Source organism: Calonectris borealis, unplaced genomic scaffold, assembly GCF_964195595.1.
Source record: "Calonectris borealis unplaced genomic scaffold, bCalBor7.hap1.2 HAP1_SCAFFOLD_33, whole genome shotgun sequence".
Taxonomy (NCBI): Eukaryota; Metazoa; Chordata; class Aves; order Procellariiformes; family Procellariidae; genus Calonectris; species Calonectris borealis.
This window is the reverse complement of record NW_027441449.1, coordinates 1834185-1852082: the sequence shown is the minus strand read 5'-3', so window position 1 is coordinate 1852082 and position 17898 is coordinate 1834185. Positions and strand designations below refer to the sequence as shown.

General features: G+C 60.7%; 1 pseudogene; it reads right to left on the bottom strand.

The window, feature by feature from the left end:
- The window catches only part of LOC142076128 (adenylate cyclase type 10-like), a 62065-nt pseudogene extending 46109 nt beyond the window's left edge, over positions 1 to 15956 (bottom strand).
- Between the last annotated feature and the right edge of the window lie 1942 nt (positions 15957 to 17898).

Genomic DNA, 17898 nt, shown 5'->3' with positions numbered 1-17898 from the left:
TGCTCGTAGAGTTTTGCGGCAGACGCTGACTTGCGGGCAATGCGGGGCAGAAGGGTGTGTTGTTTCAAGTCCCCCAACGGGTTCAGACAAGGCAAAACCTTTGGAAATACCTGTCCAAAGTCCCCTCGGCAGCTGGGGCTTTTCCTGCCACCCTTGCCTTCTTGAACAGGTTTCTCCTCCCCTTTAGCTGGGGAAGGATAGGGAGCAGCAGTACGGCTGACCGTACGTGGGGGGTGAGGAACAAGGGCAAGAGAGAGGGCCAGGGTTTTAGAGGGTCTCTGGTTTTAATGTGACCTAAACTCAGAAGCGTCTTCAGTCGTGAGTCTGCACCAGGGCCTGCGAGAGAGCTGCAGCCATCGCTGAGGGAGCACCAGTAGCCCTCCACGGAAACGATAGGACAGCGTATCTCAGAACGACAACAAAGGTCGTCATAAAGGAGACGTTTAATGAGACGGAACAGGGTGGCAATGAAGCTAAGCGGATCTGTGGCGGGAGTCTGCTGCCCAGTAGGAGTCCGCTGCCCTGTCCGTGTTGGCCTTCATGCGCGCTGCCAGGCGGGAGAACGTTGGTCCGCTGGGCGTTCCCTCCAGGCTGAAGAGGTGCTCCAGTAAGGAAAGGCAGCAGCTCTGCCGCAGCAGCCGGGCTAGCCTCTTCCTCCTGCCGCACAAGAGAAACTGCTGGGCCCAGGGGCACCCGCTGCACAGTGCTAAATGGGACAGGGACGGGGGAAGCGGGGCGGGGGACAAGCCAGTTACACCTCCTGGGAGGAAAGGGAGCTGATGGAGGGAGGGCTGCCGGAGCGGAAGGGGGCAGACAAAGAAGTGCCGCCGGGGGAAGCCGACCGCTGGAGAGGGCGTGTTGGCACTACAGCGCCGGGGGGGCCAAGCACAGCTGGGAACCGGCAGGAAAAGGGGGATCACTCTCTGAGCTTCCTCATCCTCACTCCTCACCTCCACCTACTGCTCCGTCCCCACGTCCTGCTCCTGCCTCCAGACCCCCTGCCCCTCTTCAGCCTCTGCTCCCTGTTCACAGCTCTCTCTTCCCAGCCACCACCAACCCCCTGCCACTGCCAACGCGCGCCGGCAGACGCATCCCCGGCTGCAAGCTGCTTTTTACCCAAAGGCGTGCTTTGTTCCCGCGACTGCGCAGGGAGGGAGGGAGCGTGGGGCTCTGCCGGTCCCTGTTCTACCCGCGCATCGCTCCTTGGTGCCTCGGTCCTGCTAAGGCCCATGCGCCAGGTTAGGTGTGGCCTCAAGTCTAGGCAGGTCTGGGCCTGGGTGCCTGGGACCAGGGAGGAGATGGCTCTTCCTCCCCTGGGTTCTCAGTTCTGCTTCTTACCGGGCCTCCTGCGGCAGGGAGGATGCTCTTCTGGCAACGTACGCGGCACACGGCAACTTTTCCACCTGAGACTTGACAAAGGCTCCGAGGATGGTCCGGGGGAAGTGCCTTTTGAGCAGGCTCAAAGCCTTCCTGATCATTTTCTTTGCCAGCTTCACGCGTCCCATACGCCAGGAGGCCTGCAGAGGAAAAGGGAAACATCCCGACATGGCCGAGTTGCCCAAGAGACTGCAGGAATCTGCCAGTGGCTGGAGGTGCCGGGGATATCCCCTGCAACTGGGGCAGGCATCCAGCTCCGTCCCCAAGGAGATCCTTCCAGACCTCCCCGTCTCTTTACCTCCCCTTTGAGGCTGAAGAAGGTGGCCTCTTCGAAGCGGGCTATCACCTTCGCTCTCTCCGCTACTGAGTTCCTCAGAACCTCCGCTTCATTCAGCTTCATGAGGGCCTTTGCGCAAGCACACAGAGAGCAGGTGAGCGTGGGTGCGGAGCCCACGGCCAGCCCTGTCCTCCCTCGTTGCCTCCGGCATCGCTCTTAAGAGGGCCTGTTTCTCCCCCTGGTGATGCCCGCCCAAACACAGCCACGCTGGCTCAGAGCACAGCACCAGTGATCCTTCAGACCGCCTCCCTGCTAATGCCCCTCGTGCCAAGGGCACAGCGCCCTGCGTCTCTTGCCGCAGAAGAGGCGAACCGGAGGAAAAAGTCAGGGTCTGACCCCCGTCCCTTCCAAGGCACGCCCGACTGCAACGGGGAAGTTGTCCTGCCCGGAGCCAGGCAGGACTCCGTGCACAGTGGGTGCTGGCAAGCGGGGCACCTCACCATGTAGATGTTGGAGACGTGCAGGTAGGCAGCCGCACACTCCAGGAGGTAGTAAAAGGCTCTGGCAGTATCGCCCATCGCCTTGTAGTGGCGAGCCAAAGGCACGAGCACCGATTCCACGATGGCTTCGCATTCACAGGAGCATGCGCTGCTGCTCTTCCCATCGGTCTTGCTGGGCAGCTCAGCTGCCTGTTCGCTCTCTGCCGCACTGCTCAGAGGAGAGTTCCCGGGGAGGAAGAGAGCAAAGAACACACGGGCATCACCTCTGCTGGTCTTTCTCCCCACAGAGACGGCACCAAAAGCCCTTTGTTCAAAGCAGAGCACGAGGCTGCAGGCAGGCGTGACTCTTACAGGTGCTTTGTAGGTAGGGAGAAAAACACAAGCTGGGCTTTCTGTCACCTCCCACGGGCAAACCAGCCGAGTCCCTCTGGCAGCTTTTCCCCTGCAGATTTTGCAGCGCTACTCTGCAGGAACTGGAAAGCCAGGGCTGTTCCAGTGTAGTGTGGCGATCGCTCTGAGCCCACGGGCTTCCTCAGGCACTTTCTCATCTCCATGGCCATCTCCTCCCAGCTCCCACCCCACGGAAAGCCTCTTCCCTAAGCTAGAGTCACAACCAGCAGCCAAATGCCGGCACTTCCTTTGTCTCCTCTGGAGACCCTGAGCTCACTGGCTTCAAAAATAATCAAAACTTTGTCTGCTCACCCAAAATCCTCCTCCGTGAAAGCCTGCAGAGGATCTGCAGCATCTGGGAAGAGAACAGGGGGTTAGACACCTCCTCGCCTACCCCAGGGGCAGAGCTGCTCTCCCTCTCCCAGCGGGCTTGCAAGAATCCTTGCAAGGGTCCCGACACACAGAGGAAAGTCTGCCGTGGTCGTCCTCACCTCCCGGGCTGGTCCCTAGCAGATCTACTCCCACCCGATCCCCAGCACACGCCCCTGGGCTCCTGGAGGGCCCGGGCTGCGGAGCACGGTGCACAGCATACCCTCGGTGTCGCGGATCCTATTCCTCTTCAGCTGTTCTCCTGCCAACACCAAGGCCTCCCAGCTGCACGAGTCGCCCTGCTCAGCAGGGCTCCGACAGCTCCCTCCGTCCTGGGTGCTGGTGACGGCGAAGCGGTGGAAGGCCACAAAGTCCCCTTGGCCGCAGCTCTGGCATTTGTGTGCGTGCTGCTCCAGGAAGGCGGCACACTTGCGGTGCAAGGTGCCCCGCTGTCTCGCGGGCCACAGCTCGTAGGCAACCTCCCGCAGCAGTGGGACGCGGAAGGCCAGGACGCTGCACTGCTGCTGCACGGCCTTCCTGCTCAGACAGGGGCTCTCCATGCCTGCAAGGCAAAGGGCCTTTGCATCAGCCCGAGCTGGGGCCAGGGCTCGGGGCCGTCCCAACCGGGGCGCGAAAGTCCTGCCTTGGTGCGCAGCCTGGGCAGCGAACCAGCGCTGCTGCACGCCGAGCCTTGCGGCGCGGGGCGAAAGGGCCCGGCTTGCTTTGCTGACGCTAGGACAGCCCCGGGGACACAGCGCTCAGCTACGCTCCGGGCAGGAGCTGGGGGTGTTGCCGCCAGCCGAAGCAAGCCCCAGCCAGCGCCTTCTCCCCGCTCTTGGCAGGGCAGTCCCCAGCCTCCTGAGCTTTCCCCTCTGCCACAGGGGAATCAAAGCTGAGTAAAGGCCTGTCGAAGGCCCCAGGGCACTCTGGAGGGCATCTTTCATCTGGACGCAGCAGGCGGCCGGGAGAGGACGTCAGGGATTCCACACGCCCTCTCATGCCTGCGCCACGAGCAGTGCTTGGAGGCAGGGGAGCGGAGGCCCTTGGGCCAGCTGGTGGGACCTTCCCTCCGGCGCAAAGCTGGTGTGCTTTGAGATCGACCTGTGAGACCTTTGAACAGCCCACGCCGAACAGCCGTGCCTGCCCGAGCTCCACCCGCCCATCACGGGGGGGAAGCGCACCATGCCCCGGGGAGCCCCGCCGGGACACAGCCGGGAGCTCCCTGGCTCACCTCACTGCTACCCCTTACCGTGCTCTGCCTGCGGGCAGATGGCTGGCCCCTCTTGGGCATCTTCTGGCAGCTCTGTGTTTTTCAGCCACTTAAGGATGTTGTCGCTCACCAGCATGTCCAACAAGCAATTCATCTTGTGCCTGACGTCAGCAGGAAGGATGTGCGACAGCATCTGGGTGGTAAACACCGGCCCGATGACAGCTGCGAACTTCAAAATCATCTGCTTCAGTGGCTTTGTCCGGTCGAGCTGAGCCAGCACAACCTCTGTCAAAAAGAAGCAACACGTCTCCCTCTTGCCTGTTCCCCAGGCTGAGGCTGCAAAGTTTCAACACGTGAAACGGGGTAGACTTTGGCCTCCTCTCCTCGGGACTGCGCCTGCTGGGCAATCGCAGCCCAGGGTAGGCGTCTTCAAAACGGCTCCGCTCCTGTTGGAATCGCAGGCCACGAGGCCTGGGGAAAAGCGAGATGCTCAAACAAATGCTCCCCCACCGAGGCAGAGGAGGGCAGGATCCAGCAGGTACAGGCATCCCGTGCTGCACCCGGCCAGACCTGGAGTAGGTTTCTGCCCAACAGTGCACGCAGAGAACAGAGAACTTTCCCCACCTCAGAGGTGGACTGGGAGCTCCCCACAACGGTTGTCTTAACTTGCCCAGACGATACTATTCCTTTCTTTTGGTTTTCCTCTGGGCTTGTTTTTGGACAAAGCAACTTAATAGCGGGAATGCTTTAGCGTGACGTTTCTCCAAGGTTCATACAAATGGCTACGGCTAGAGAGGAGGGACGCTCCTTGACAGCTCCCCACCCAGCTCCCCTGGCTACGGGGGGATTTCTGTGCCAATCCACAGAAAAAAAATGGATTTGATTTGGGTCAAGTGCCTTGAGACCAGCGTTAGCTGGGGAACTTAAAAAGAGAATAGCGAGGTAGAAGCCACATTCAAAGCTGAGTCAGAGGCAAGTCAAAGATTTTTCCCAGCAAAGGATTTGTTTCTGTGAGAAAAGGGAGCCGTGTTAGTCTTGCACCAATAACCTTTTCTCTCCTACCTGCTGCTGGAAAGCAGCCAGCAGGCTCACAGCTGGTGCACACCCAGGAGGGGAAAACGGCTGCCCGCAACCCCAGGCCTGTTTCTGGTTTCCAGCAGAGCCCCCGGGCTGAGAGGGCGACTCTGCAGCCCCCCGGGCAGAGCGGGCAGAGCGGCGCTCGGCCCCTCACCTTTCAAGGTGCCGGGCAGCACGGTGTTCTCCAGGTTCACGTCTGGTCTGATGATGCAGACCCTGCCGTCGGTCCCCGCGCTGGAGCTCGAGGGTGCTGGGAGGGACGACGCCTCGACTGCAGAAGCTGGGTGGAGCAGGAGAGCACGAATAAGGCAATTTGCAAAGGGACTTGCAGCTTGCAAACATCTCAAAATTCACCTGAGATGGGACAAGTCCCACCTTACGTGGCCCAGTGCGGGCGCGCTGACCTGCCTGTGCTGAACGTGGTCATGAAGCAGAGCAAAACAGTTTCTTTGCATAGCCCTCCCAAAGATGTTCTGCCTTCAGACCAGCTTTCCCAAACAGTCCCTCAGTCAAAGCTTCCGCGACTGAACGCCCCGGGACAGAAAGCAGCAGCATCGCTGCCTTCAACAGCGCTGCCTCGCAGCCAGGGAAATTGCCGGCGATGATGCAAAACGGAGCGTCAGTCCTGGCTGTTCCCAAGGCCACAGCACTCTGGCTGGCATTGCCCTCTCGGCGGCATTACCACCGTTTTCTTCTATTACCAGCATCCTTGTGGGGATTTATGGGTTTGGATTCAAGTTTCCCGGGCCTGTCCCCCACCTCAAGCTGGGGTTTGTTCTCAAGCGAGCTGGCATTTGGCCAAGGCAAATTACATGCCCACTAGGACGCCTAAGAAACAGCAGAAACATGTGCTCCAGAACAATTTCCCCTGTCTTAGCCCCCCAGCCCCTGCCCCAAGAATTTAGGCCCCTCCAAGCCACCAGAACTCACTAGCCCCTGCTTTGGCTGTCCCAACAGCAAGGCACGCAGGAGCCCACACCTCCGCCAGACCAAGTTCTGCCCTGCTGCAGGATCTGACTCTGCCCAGATCCGTGGGGGAACGACGGGGCAAGACTGTGCTGCGGAGAATGCGCCACAACAACTCGCTCGTCATCCGTAAAGGTGCTTACTGATCAGGCTCTCCCAGTTGTCCTCTGCTTTTTCACCCTGCCTCCGGGTGCGGAACAGGAGCATGTCGTTGCTGCGAAGGCAGCGCAGCAGCTCCTCGCAGTAATATGGGTTCCCCGAGCTCCTTTGGATCAGGAACCTGGACAGGAGCAGACCCAGCAGTGACCAGCAGAAGGGAAGTAAGGTGAAACACAGTTCGGGTGGGTGGTGAGTCACTCGCGCCTAACAGGGGAGCCAGCAGCCAGCTACACCTCACTTTTGAAAGGGACGGTCCTCCCGCTGGCTTGGGCTTTTGGGCCCCCCTGCACCTCCAGCCTTCGCTGAAGTCCATGGGAAAAGAATTGCGGACAACGCCCAAAGCACCGAGCAGCGAGCCCGGCCTTTCCTCTCTGCAGGAGCTTAGATCCTCTCTGGCAGCAGGGCGGACCTCTGCCCCAGGGAATCTCCCCCACAGCCTGGCCACCTAGACCGAGGCCTTTTCACAGCCCGGCCACGCTGGGGCTCGGGACTCTTCCTCCCTGCCTCCCTTCCTCCCTCTGCAACAGCCCCGCGCTCTGTGTCTGGGGAGTCGCCCGCTCTCAGCTCCCGCCTGCCAGGGCCAGGCACAACAAGCAACCCCCGTCAGGCACTCGCTAGAGTCAGTGCTGCTTCTGGAGGCCCTGCGCTCCCTCTCCTGGGGGGTTGATTCCCTTCCACGGTCTGCAGAGGTTCGAGCCCTCAGGAAGAGCTCCCCTGGCTCCAACTTACCTCGCCAGATCCCTGGAGATGCTGACCACTCCGAGGTTCTTGCAGACTTTCTGCACCACGGCTGAGGGTTTCAGCTCAGCCAGACGAAGATAGGTGATTTTCTGGGGTGTTGTGTTGTCTGCTGCAGCTTTGCGGAAGTTCTCTGTTCTCGCGTAGCCCGGAGCTAAGCTTATGACCATGAAGAGGGAGATGTTTCGGAGCACGGGTGACATGATACTCCAGGAGGCAAGGTCGATGAAATGGGCATTGCCGATGACAACTATGCCAAATTCTCCTCCAATGGTCTGAAAAAAGCAGGTTGTTCTGAGGGGAATCCGGTGGATTCTCAAGCGTCTTCCAGGGGAGGTTTAGCCTCTCTCTCCAGAGGATTCTCTGAAGTCTCTCCTCAACCACTTCCCTGCTCAGCAGCTTACTGACACTTAATTCCCTTGAGACTTTCAGGTCGCACCTAACATCGCTTGCCCTGCAGGAGGAGGGAGCTTGGCCGAGGGAATGCAGAAGACTGTTTCTCCTGCAGGGCAGGCTTTACAGGAGGAAAGTTACGGGGTGTGTTTGTGGGGCTGCGGGGGGAGGTGGGGGGTTTCTCGGGCCCTGAAGCGCGATGACCCAGGCACGTGGTCCTCCCACCCGCTCACACTGCTGTGGCGCAGAGCCCGCAGCCGGCAGGGTTGTTGTCCTTCTGCGACCCAGGAGGAAGGAAGGAGAAATGCTCACCTTCTCTAGCACTTTCGTCCAAGTCGCGTGCAATTCATTTTTTCTTTCCGTTTCATGCATCTTGCGAACCTTGTCCGAAACGGGAAACTGGCCAGAAAAGCAGAGTCAGGGAGAAACGTCACTCCGGGGCTAGGCACGCTTACCCACCAAGCAAGAGTGCAGAGCAAACCGCCGCTGCTGGCCTCAGCACCCCACCTCTCCCCAACACGGGGAGCCCCAGTGGGGACTTCGCCCGGAGCCTCAAGCAGAGGCCCTCTGCTGAGGGTCTTTGGCAGAGCTGGGGCTTTGGGGTGGGCTGAAGAGCTGGTTCTCCGGCTGTGGGCATCTCGGGCTGGCTGGAGCAGACCACTCACGCAGCAGTGACCCCAGCACCAGGGCAGCACCAGCCTCTCTCCAACGCACTGCCAGGGTGCTGAGCAAGGCACCGGGCGCTGCCGGCTGAAGTGCGGGACATGATCTCACCACCGGGCCCGGGAGTGGGAAACGTGTGCCGTGACCCCTGCGATTCCCCCCCTGAGCTAAGGCACGCCCAGCAGCGCGCCCACACAACGTCGGACCCCGAAGAGCTCAGGAGGCGGCCTCCTCCAGGGCCAGAGAGGCCTCTCTCTTACCTCGACGAGGAAAATGTCATTGAGGTGGCAATAGCTGCTCTCTTCGATGGTCCCTTGGAGCTTTTCCTGCAGCACGCTCTGCCTGGCGCTGCTCGATTCACAGTCGTGGAGGCCCAGAGCCCTGGCCATCAGGGTACGGAGGGCAGAGAAGGACTGCCTCATGTTGACCTCGACCAGTTTCATGGCAACCACCCTGCCGTGCAAAAGCAAAAGGGACTGAGCTCCCCAACGGCCCATGCCTTCTAAGACCAAAGGGTGGAGGTGCCCTTGCGCGGGGCTCTTCAGCCACCCATCCCAAAGTGCTTCCCAGAGAAGCCCAAGCTTTTCACTCCCCGTACGAGAAAGGGCACAGAGGGGCAGTTGCTGCCAAGCCACTGGGAGAGCTGGGCCCAGACCCCCTGTCGGCCCCAGGTCTCGCTACGTGCCCCCTGCAGAGGAACTCACGGGGCTAAGAGGCAAGGGTGGAGCAAGGGGTGAGCTTGCCTTTGGGCTCCAGACCTCAGCAGTCTGCCTCCCAGGCCACAGGAAGGCTTTTCTGCCCCAGTCCTCCCGCTGGGACACAGGCAGAGGGCAAGCAGGGCTTCTGGGACGGGCCACCCTGCTGTCTGTTGGGTCTGGAGCCAGCTGAAAAGCACTGAGCTTGGGCTCTTTCCTTCTATCTGTGCCTGGCCCAGAGGTGAAGGAGGAAAGGCCATGGCTCAAGAAGCCACTTCCAACTCCCCGAAGAGGCAGAGGCGGGAGCCGAGCACACAGGAGCTCCTAGGGAGTGTCTCCAGGAGGCTTTTTCGGGAGGCTGCAGTCCAAGGGCCGGGCGCACTGGCAGAGGGGCTGGAGTGTTCCATGGCTGTCAGGGGATGGGCAGGGGCAGTGTCCCAAAGCTACGGGTCAAAAACCTGTACCTGTAGCCAGCTTCCTGGCCTAAATGGGCCAGTTCAGTAAGTAAGTGGCTCCTGCCGGAGCCCAGCCTGCCCTCAAATGCCAGGATGTGCCTTTGTCCTAACTCCTTATAGGCTTCCAAGCAGCTGCGAAAGAGGTCAATCTCCTTCTCCCGACCTGGGAAGACAAACAAGAAAAGGAGCTGCTGGGGTGTGCTGAAAAGCAAAGAGCCGTCCCTTCAGCTGGCACCCTCCACCGCAGCTTCCCTCCCCGCCACCGCACCCGCCAGCCTGCCTACACCCAGGCCTCCTTCCCGCCCTCTCATCCCGGCTTTTGCCCCTCTGCCTTCCTCAGCGCGGCAGCAGACCCGCCTGCCCGCCTGCCCCACAGCGCCGCTCCCGTGCCCTCTTCCCTGCCCCGCTCCCCTCCCGTAAGCACAGAGATTCAGCCGGCCCCACGCGACTCCCCGCGCCGATCCGGCGCGAGACTGGAAGGGGTGATTTGAGTCGCTGCAGGCAGCTATGTCCCAAACAGACCCCTCGCTGTACCGTGAGCCGCAGAGCACTTCCCAGTAGCTAAGGCGGCATCTTCAAACCTGTACTGGTTTTGGCTGGGCTAAAGTTAACCTTCTTCAGTAACAGCTCCTACGGTGCTGTGTTTTGGATTTGTGACCCAACATCGGCGTTGATAACACAACGATGTTCGAGTTGTTGCTGAAGAGTGCTCGCACGGCGTCAAGGCCTTTTCCATTCCTCACGCCGCCCCGCCAGCGAGCAGGCTGGGGGTGCGTAAGAAGCTTGGAGGCGGCGCAGCCGCGACAGCTGACCCAACTGCCCAAAGGCCTATTCCATGCCATGTGATGCTGTGCTCAGCAAGAAAAGCTGGGGGAAAGGAGGAGGAAGGGGGACATTCGGAGTTATGGAGCTTGTCTTCCCAAGTCACCGTTACGCACGATGAAGCCCTGCTTTCCTGGAAGTGGCTAGACACCTTCCTGCCGAAGGGAAGCAGTGAATGAATGCCTGATTTTGCCTTGCGCGCGTGCGCAGCTTTTGCTTTCCCTATTAAGCTGTCTGTATCGCAGCCCACCAGTGTTCTCCCTTTTGCCCTTCCAATTCTCTTCCCCATCCCACTGTGGGGAGCGAGCGGCTCTGTGGGGCTGAGCTGCCTACTGGGCTTAAGCCATAGCAGGGCCCAAAACATCCGGCAAGACACCGAGCGATTAAAGGCATCCCGTGTGTCCTGACATTTCCATGTCTACTCGCAGACGCTGCCAAGAAAGGAACTCCGAGGAGTACGAGGGGGAGAACCCACCACCAAAACTCTCCGTCAGTCTGGCAGAAGGAAATCTCTTTCCTGACCCCAAAGACGGGGATCAGCTTAGCCCCCGGGGTGTGAGCAGCTCCATAGTTGAAAGGAACCTTTGTACGAGGTCTGGAGCACGGCAGGGAGCACCAGGCGCCTCACCCTGCTTTCCACTCCACAGATACCAACCAAGTAGAGGCCAAGACAGGCGGCACTTCCTTAGGGCCGCTGCAGGCAACACCATCCCTGGCAAAAGCTTCTCCCTTCCCAGCGTGGCACTAAAAGTTACCACGGGGAAGAAACTGGGGTTCAGAAGAGCAAGGCGTTCTCCACCTACCCAGCAAGGGGAGTTCCTCTGACCTCTCCGTGGTAAGAGCCATGCCAAATATGCTAGAAGCAGGGGAAAAGAAAACACAAGTCAATTAGCTGGTGAGAAGCCAGGGGACACAGAGAAGCAGCCTGACGTGGAGGGGCAGGATGTGCTCCTCGGGTACCTGCTTTTCTTTCGAGCAGCATCTTATCCCCTGCACGCTCCCCCAGCCAAAGTTCAAGCTGCACATTAGGACAGCATAGAGAAGCCCAACGGCCATGGTGGGACAGGAGGACGTATCAAGAATCCATCCCCAGAGGCCAAACCCAGAGAAATTGGAGACATGAAAGAAGGCAGGGTGTGCTCTTGGCTAGCAGACAGCTTCACCACGCTGGCCAAGAAAAGCAAGTGCCTTGGAAAGGAGGGCTTGTGTCACTGAACGAGTTGGGATGCCAAGCACCTGACACCTGTGGCTCAAGTCTTCCTGTAGTTTCAAAGAGACGGCGATGTTAACATTCAAACCGTCATCCAAAGAGAAGGTTAAATCCTGGCCCAGAGGAAGAGCTGAGATTTCAGCAGGAAGACACGAGGAAGAGTGTCCCGATGGTCCACATTCCCCATGGGGACCGGACTGGCCCAAAGCTTCCTGCTCGGAAGCCGCTGGGACAAAAACCTCCTTAGGTCAGCATTACCAGGGCACGTGGTGGAGCAAGCACGGCACGGAAAGCCCAGTTGAAAGCCATTTGGACAGAGCCTGCAAGGCCAGGTTGTGTCTGCCAAGACAGACAAACCTTCCCCATCCCTGTGGCTGCTCCCGCTCCCTCAGCAGCAGAAGACAGCAGGGGAGAGAGGCAAAAAGCCTCCCACGCCAGGGCTTCTGACCCTCTCAGCCCCACGGAAGGGAGACCAGCCCGGTCTCTCTCTGCAGAACTCCTCTTTGCTGGCCAAGGCTGCACCCTTGGTGCCACCGTCTCCTCATCCAGCCCTCTCAGAGGACACTCACTCCTCCTTGGTGATCCCCAGGTATTCATAGACAGTGCCAGGGTGTTCAAGGCCTTTCATCTCCTTGTCCTCCAGCTTCTTGAAGTAGTGAGGGGGCAGCCGAGAGGCGGCGTACGTCACTGCATCACAGGACACCAGCCCAGGGTAGTTCACCATCATCCGGGCTGCCAAATTCACCTTCTGGCCAATGACTGCCAGGGAGAGAGAGAGAGCACGCGTTGATGTACCTGTGCCACCCGCCCCGCGACGCCCTTCCCAGCCAACGGCCGCCTCGCCTCCGGCACAGGCCAACGCCACGGCGGGGTCAGCAGAACCCAGGGGAACAACCGGCCGCGGAGCCCATTCTCCCGCCCTGGGCCAGGACCGGCGCCGCCTGGGCCATTCCCGACCGGCTGCTGGGCAAGCCCTCTCCCAGCCCGCCTTCCTCTTCCAGGCTGCTGTGCGTAAGCGGGCCCACGCCAGCCTCCCGCGCCGCAGACGTGTGCCTCCTACCTGTGTATTCGTGCCGCAAAGGGTGGCCAAGGACTCCGCAGAACACCGTCCCGCTGGTAACGGCAACAGACACTGCCCTGGCACACAGGGAAACGGTGTGGCTTCAGCAGCGTCCCAGGCACAGTCCTGCCCGCCCGGCTCCATCCCTTCCTGCCCCTCCCCGCGGCGCTAGCCTGGGCCGCCTGCCGTCCTGCCCCGCCAGCGCGGGCCTCGGGGACGTGGAGAGCTCAGGGGTGCGACATGCCCGGGTTGCAAAGGACAAAGGACAGGGGTAGAGCGCGTGCAGGAAGTTTTGGACTCTTCCCCTGAGGCCACGTTCCCTGAGCTGCGACCTGCAGAAGGCCCCAGCCTTCTTGTGAGAAAAGAGAGAGGGAAGAAGGCCCCCATGATGTCACCGCCTGCGATGACAGCAACTTGAGATGAGGTGGCTTCAGTTCATGGGCCAGTCGCCCAGAAGGGCCTTTTCCCTCTGGCACCAAGGAGCCTCTTGCCCTTGCGAGGGCTCGCTCCAGCACGGTGGCTAGCAGGGTGTGCTTGGAGGGAGTCCGCCTGGCTGCCGTGGGCTAAGCCCAGGGGTCACCTGCCACTTCTCAGGGCACTGCCTCCTTCCTGCCAGGGACGAGGGCGGGCAAGCTAGAAGGCACGTCTCTTTCTGGTAAGCCCCCTTGCACCGTCCCAGGCAGCGTGCACCCGCCCCCCCACCACACACTCACTGTATTTCCCTGAGCATCATGGGGCACGCGTAGGAGATCTGACTAGCGCACTGCAAGGCGTGAACGCTCTCGTAGGGCAGCTTTTCTCCGGTGAGCCCAAACACGCAGAGGAACGTGCAGCCCTGCCAAGGACAGATGCAGCACATCTTGCTACGACGCCTAAGTAGGGTCTCTCCCTCTTGCTCACCGCCCACCCTCTCGGGGTAGGGGGAGACGATTGCTCCCTCACACTCACTTTATCAAACAGGAGGACTTTGTTGATTTCGCCGTTGTGCGGACGGAGGATTTCTAGCATCATCCTGCTGGCATTGCGGAGGATTACGCAGAAATCCTCTTTGCTGCTTCCTGCAGCCAGCCGCAGTTGGACGAAGAGGCTGGTGACCGGCCGTAGCTCAGAGAAGAAGTCCAGCGGCACTCTGTCATCAAGCTGGAAGACAAGAGCAGGACGGCTTCACCGCCCAGCTCTCCCGGGGGCTTACTGCCCACCCCCCATCCCGAGGGAGAGCAGGCGTACCGGCAATAGCAGGTACGAGGAGGAAGGGGTAAATCCTCCTCTGGGTGCAGATGGCCGGCAGGCTGCCCGGCCTGCGGCAGGCAGATACAGGTACGGACATGAGGGGCGACCCTCAGGAGCGCCCTAGGGACTTCACTGGAATCTCCCCTTTATCCCACCGTCATGTCCGCAGCACATCCAGAACCGTAGCCACGGCAAAGACAGAGAGACAGACGCCCGCCTCCCGCCACCCGCCTCTCTCTGAGGACAACGCACGCAATGGTGCAGCACCGGTGCCCCTTGGCTCAGTTTCCCCGCGTTGTCGTCTCAGGGTGCATTTTCTTTTGTTTGTCTGTTCTCGTGAGAACTCCATCTCTGCAGTGCACCGCTGCTGCCCTCCAAAAACGCAGCCCCCGGCAGCGGTGGCCTGGCCATACCTTCCTGAGAGCAGCTTCTGGTATGTACTTCCTAATCTCCTCCTCCGCATCAGGGTCATGGGGCATAAGAGGAGGCCTCATGGCACCTGAGGAGAGAAAGTGCAGGTGGTCGCTGGGAGGATGGGACTACGAGGCGGTGGAAAGCAGGGAGGAGAAAGAGCCTTCTCGTTTGCTCACGTTGCCACCTCCAGATGCTCGGGGCAGAACTGTCCCCTGCAGGAGGAGGCAGCAGCAGTGACTGCCCCAGCCGATGCACAGGAGGGCCAAAAGCGTGAGCGCTGACGGAAAGGGGGAAGAGGGCAGAAGTGGTTCCTCTCTGGCCCCTGAAGCAGCCGGGCCGCACCTTCCCAGGCAGTCACAGAAGAAGGTGAAGCTGGCACTCACCTTCCCCTTCCAAGCGGTGCTCCATTGGGTATTGGACAAGCCTGCGTAAAACGTCTTGGGATTCTGACCAAGGCATCCAATCCATGTCCGTAACCTGAAGACACAGGGAATGAAAGCGCTGCCACTGGCCTCCCCAGGAGCCCCAGGGGACAGAGCCTGCCCCCCACTGTCACTGCCCAGAAGAGGGGAGAACAAGCCCTCCTGGCTGGATGGGACAGCAGTGCTTCCTCAGAAGCACCGGAGCTGGGCAGGCATCCCCCAAGCATCCCCCAGCTGTCAACAACAGCTCCGGGACCCACAGAGGACATTGCTGGTGGGGCCAGAACCCTTCCAGTGCCTCCCGACCCCTCAAACCCAGCAAGCCCAGCCCACAGGTACCCCTGAGGTGGAAGGACAAGAGCTTCAGCTGCCTGCCCGCTTTCACAGCTACAACTCCCTCCACATTCAGCTCCTCAGCCTTCTGACACCTCCCTCCTTCATGCCCAGGTCGGGGTCTTCAGAATGGCTCTAGACGCCATCCCATCCACCCACCTTCCTAGCTCTTTTGCCTTCACATCTCCTGGTCCTGAGACTCTGCTGCTCACATTGCTCCCAGGCGGCGGCCGAGAGGATAACTTCGCCTGCCGTTGCAAGCTCTTGGGCCTCACAAACTTCATCCAGGGCCGGGCCAGAGATCAAGAAGTACTGCCACGTCCTCTGTCTGACAATCAGGAGGTCCATGGGCCCTGCAGAGATCCCTGGTGAGAGAGGGAGAAGCAGAACTGACACAGGGAACGTTTTGAGCTCCGCAGCCCCTGGCATCTCAGCTGTTCAGAAGCTAATCTGAAGCCCAGCGGGGAGATGGGCGTTATGGAGGGGGAGGGCACCCTCCGTCCGACTCGGGAGCGCACTGACACGGGTCCCTGAAACGGGTGTCTAGAAATAGAATGTGTTGAGAGTGCCGGGCGTCAGAAGCCCTGCCTGCCCCAGAAGCCCAGCAAACCAGCAGGCTTGATCACCGCCTGCTCCGTTTACGTGCAGGCAGGTTGTAGCTCTCTGCTTGAGAAAACACAACAGCCTGCCAAAGCCCTTCCCACAGCCGTCTGCAAAGCCGTTCCCCTTTGCTCTTTGTGCAAGGAGGGGAGAATCCAGCAGGGGAAAGGGGGCAAAGCTGCCCCGACCTGAAAAAAATGAAAGGGTAGCTCCCTCCTGCAGAGGTCTCTGCTAAAACGGACATTCCAAGACCCTAATACTTGATCTGACACCCGCTCTGCCTTGAAGCTTCCTCTGCATCTGCAAACGCGTGCAAACCCAGCAGTCCTGGTCTCCCATCCCCGCTCCGACCACAGCTGGCCCCCTGAATGCTTGCAGGAGATGCTTTCCTTTGGCACCAGCCCCAGTAGGGATCCCCGCATTCCCTGCCGGTGAGAAGCACCCTGTGGCACGGGAGAGTGCCACGGCTCTGCGCCTGGCACAGCACCCGTACCTATCTTCAGCTGGATGTTCTGACGCACGTTCGTCTCATGACTCCCGTGTTTCTTCTGGATCTGCCGGCTACATTGCAGCACCAGGCGGATGGTCTTAGCCATCTCCTGGGGGGGGGCTCTCCACAGCACCAGCACAGCATCCCCTGGGGAAAGCGAGGGGAAGGTACAGGCTCTGCTGAGCCCTGACTCTCCCCGACCTATGCTCAGTGGCAGGGGCAGCAGAAACCGGCCGCCGTGCTGAGGAAGATGGGCTTGTGGGAGGGCATCCTGCTGGAGCACCACACCCTGGGCACCGGGACACCTCTCCTCTCCCGGGCCAGCCGCAGCAGCAGCCAGCCGGCAGCGGTGGCACCCCCCGCCCCGAGCGCTCCTCTGCAGCTGCAGCGCACCAGGGACGACCCCTCCCCTCGCAGCCTGGCAGCCCGAGCTCCGCCATCACCAGGACCTCCCTGCCCCTCACCACCACCCCGACACACACCTTCGGCGGCGCTCCCGAGGGGGTCTCTTCCTCTCGGTGCTTCCTTGCCCCCACCCCCAGCCCAGGGCCCTACGAGCGGGGGCAGAGCGAGGGGAGCCAAAGCCAAACCGCAGGCAGGCCCGGGGGGGAAGAGAAGTCTGGAGAATGGGCGCTGCGGGGGGGGGTGCGTGCCTGGCCAGAAAGCTGGCTGAAGGTGCTGCACGGAGCCCCTTGGGAAGGAGAGCAGAGCAAATGGCCGCCACAACAGTTCAGTGCTGCAGATCAGGACCCGTGGGCATCGTCGTCCTAAGTACATACCGGCAAACTTCAAGATGTCTCCTCCAAACACCAGTATCTCTGTGGACAGAGGGAAGGAAAAGAAGAGTCATGTGGACACCTTCTTCCAGAAGCCACAGAGCAAGCCCCTCTGCCCGGAGAGGAGCACCCGGGCGAGGGTGCGCTCTGGGGCACAGCTCAGGAAAGCCCCACTCCGGCCTGTCTCCCAGGCTCACAGTGGCCACAGCCCTGGTACCCGCACAGCAGGCAGGGTCGCGGGGCCTCGAGACGCCACCAAAGCTCGGAAAAGTGGAAGCTGGAAGGGACCTCTGGGGTCCATCTGGTCCAACCCCGCTGCTTAAGCAGGGCCGCACAGAGCCAGCTGCCCAGGACGGTGGCGAGATCGTTTTTGAATAGCTCTAAGGAGGGAGACTCCACAACCTGTGCCAGGGCTCAGTCACCCTCGCGGTCAAAAAGTGCTTCCTGACATACAGAGGGAACCTCCCGTGTTTCAGTGCCTGCCCGTGGCGTGGCCTCTGGTCCTGACGCTGGGCACCACTGGCAAGAGTGGCTCTTTGCACCCTCCCTTCAGGTTTTAGACACATTACGAAGATCCCCCCTGAGCCGTCTCTTCTCTGGAGCAAAGAGTCCCAGCTCTCCCAGCCTGTCCTCATAGGAGAGATGCTCCAGACCCTTCATCATCTTTGAGGACTCTCTTGCTTTGCTCCACAAGTGCTGCCAAAGGGGTGGCCACAATGTGCTGGCGGTCAGCTCGGAAGGGTCAAGACATCCCCTGTGAAAGGGGGCTCGTGGGGGTCACACGCACGCCCACACGTCAGTGCCAGCACCCTCAGGTCACTCGCACGCTGGCACTTGCTGGGTGCCCTCAGCCTGCTCCGGGCCCCAAGGCGTCACCGCGCCTGCTGTTCGCGCCAGCGGCACAGAGGTGCCTGCTGAGAAAGCGGGTGCCTCCTTGGCCACAGAAAGGACCTGCGCTGGTCCTGGCTCGCCAGGAGACCCTGGCTGCTCTCGCTGTTCCTCCGGGCCACAGAAAGCCCCAGCCCTTCCAAGGAGGCAGGAGCAGGCTGCCTGGCATGTCTGCCTCCACCCTCCACGAGCAGCCTCACGGCCCGATGCCAGGGAGGCTCTTACCCTCCAAAATGTCACCCAAGTAGGAGTTGAGGGTTTGCGCCAGCTCATCAGTGCCTCTGTCCAGGCCGCTCATCTGGATGAACTTCTCTGTCAAAGCAGTGAAACCTGGAACAGGGACACCCAGAAATCAGGAGATGCCCGTGTGGGCCAAAGGACCCG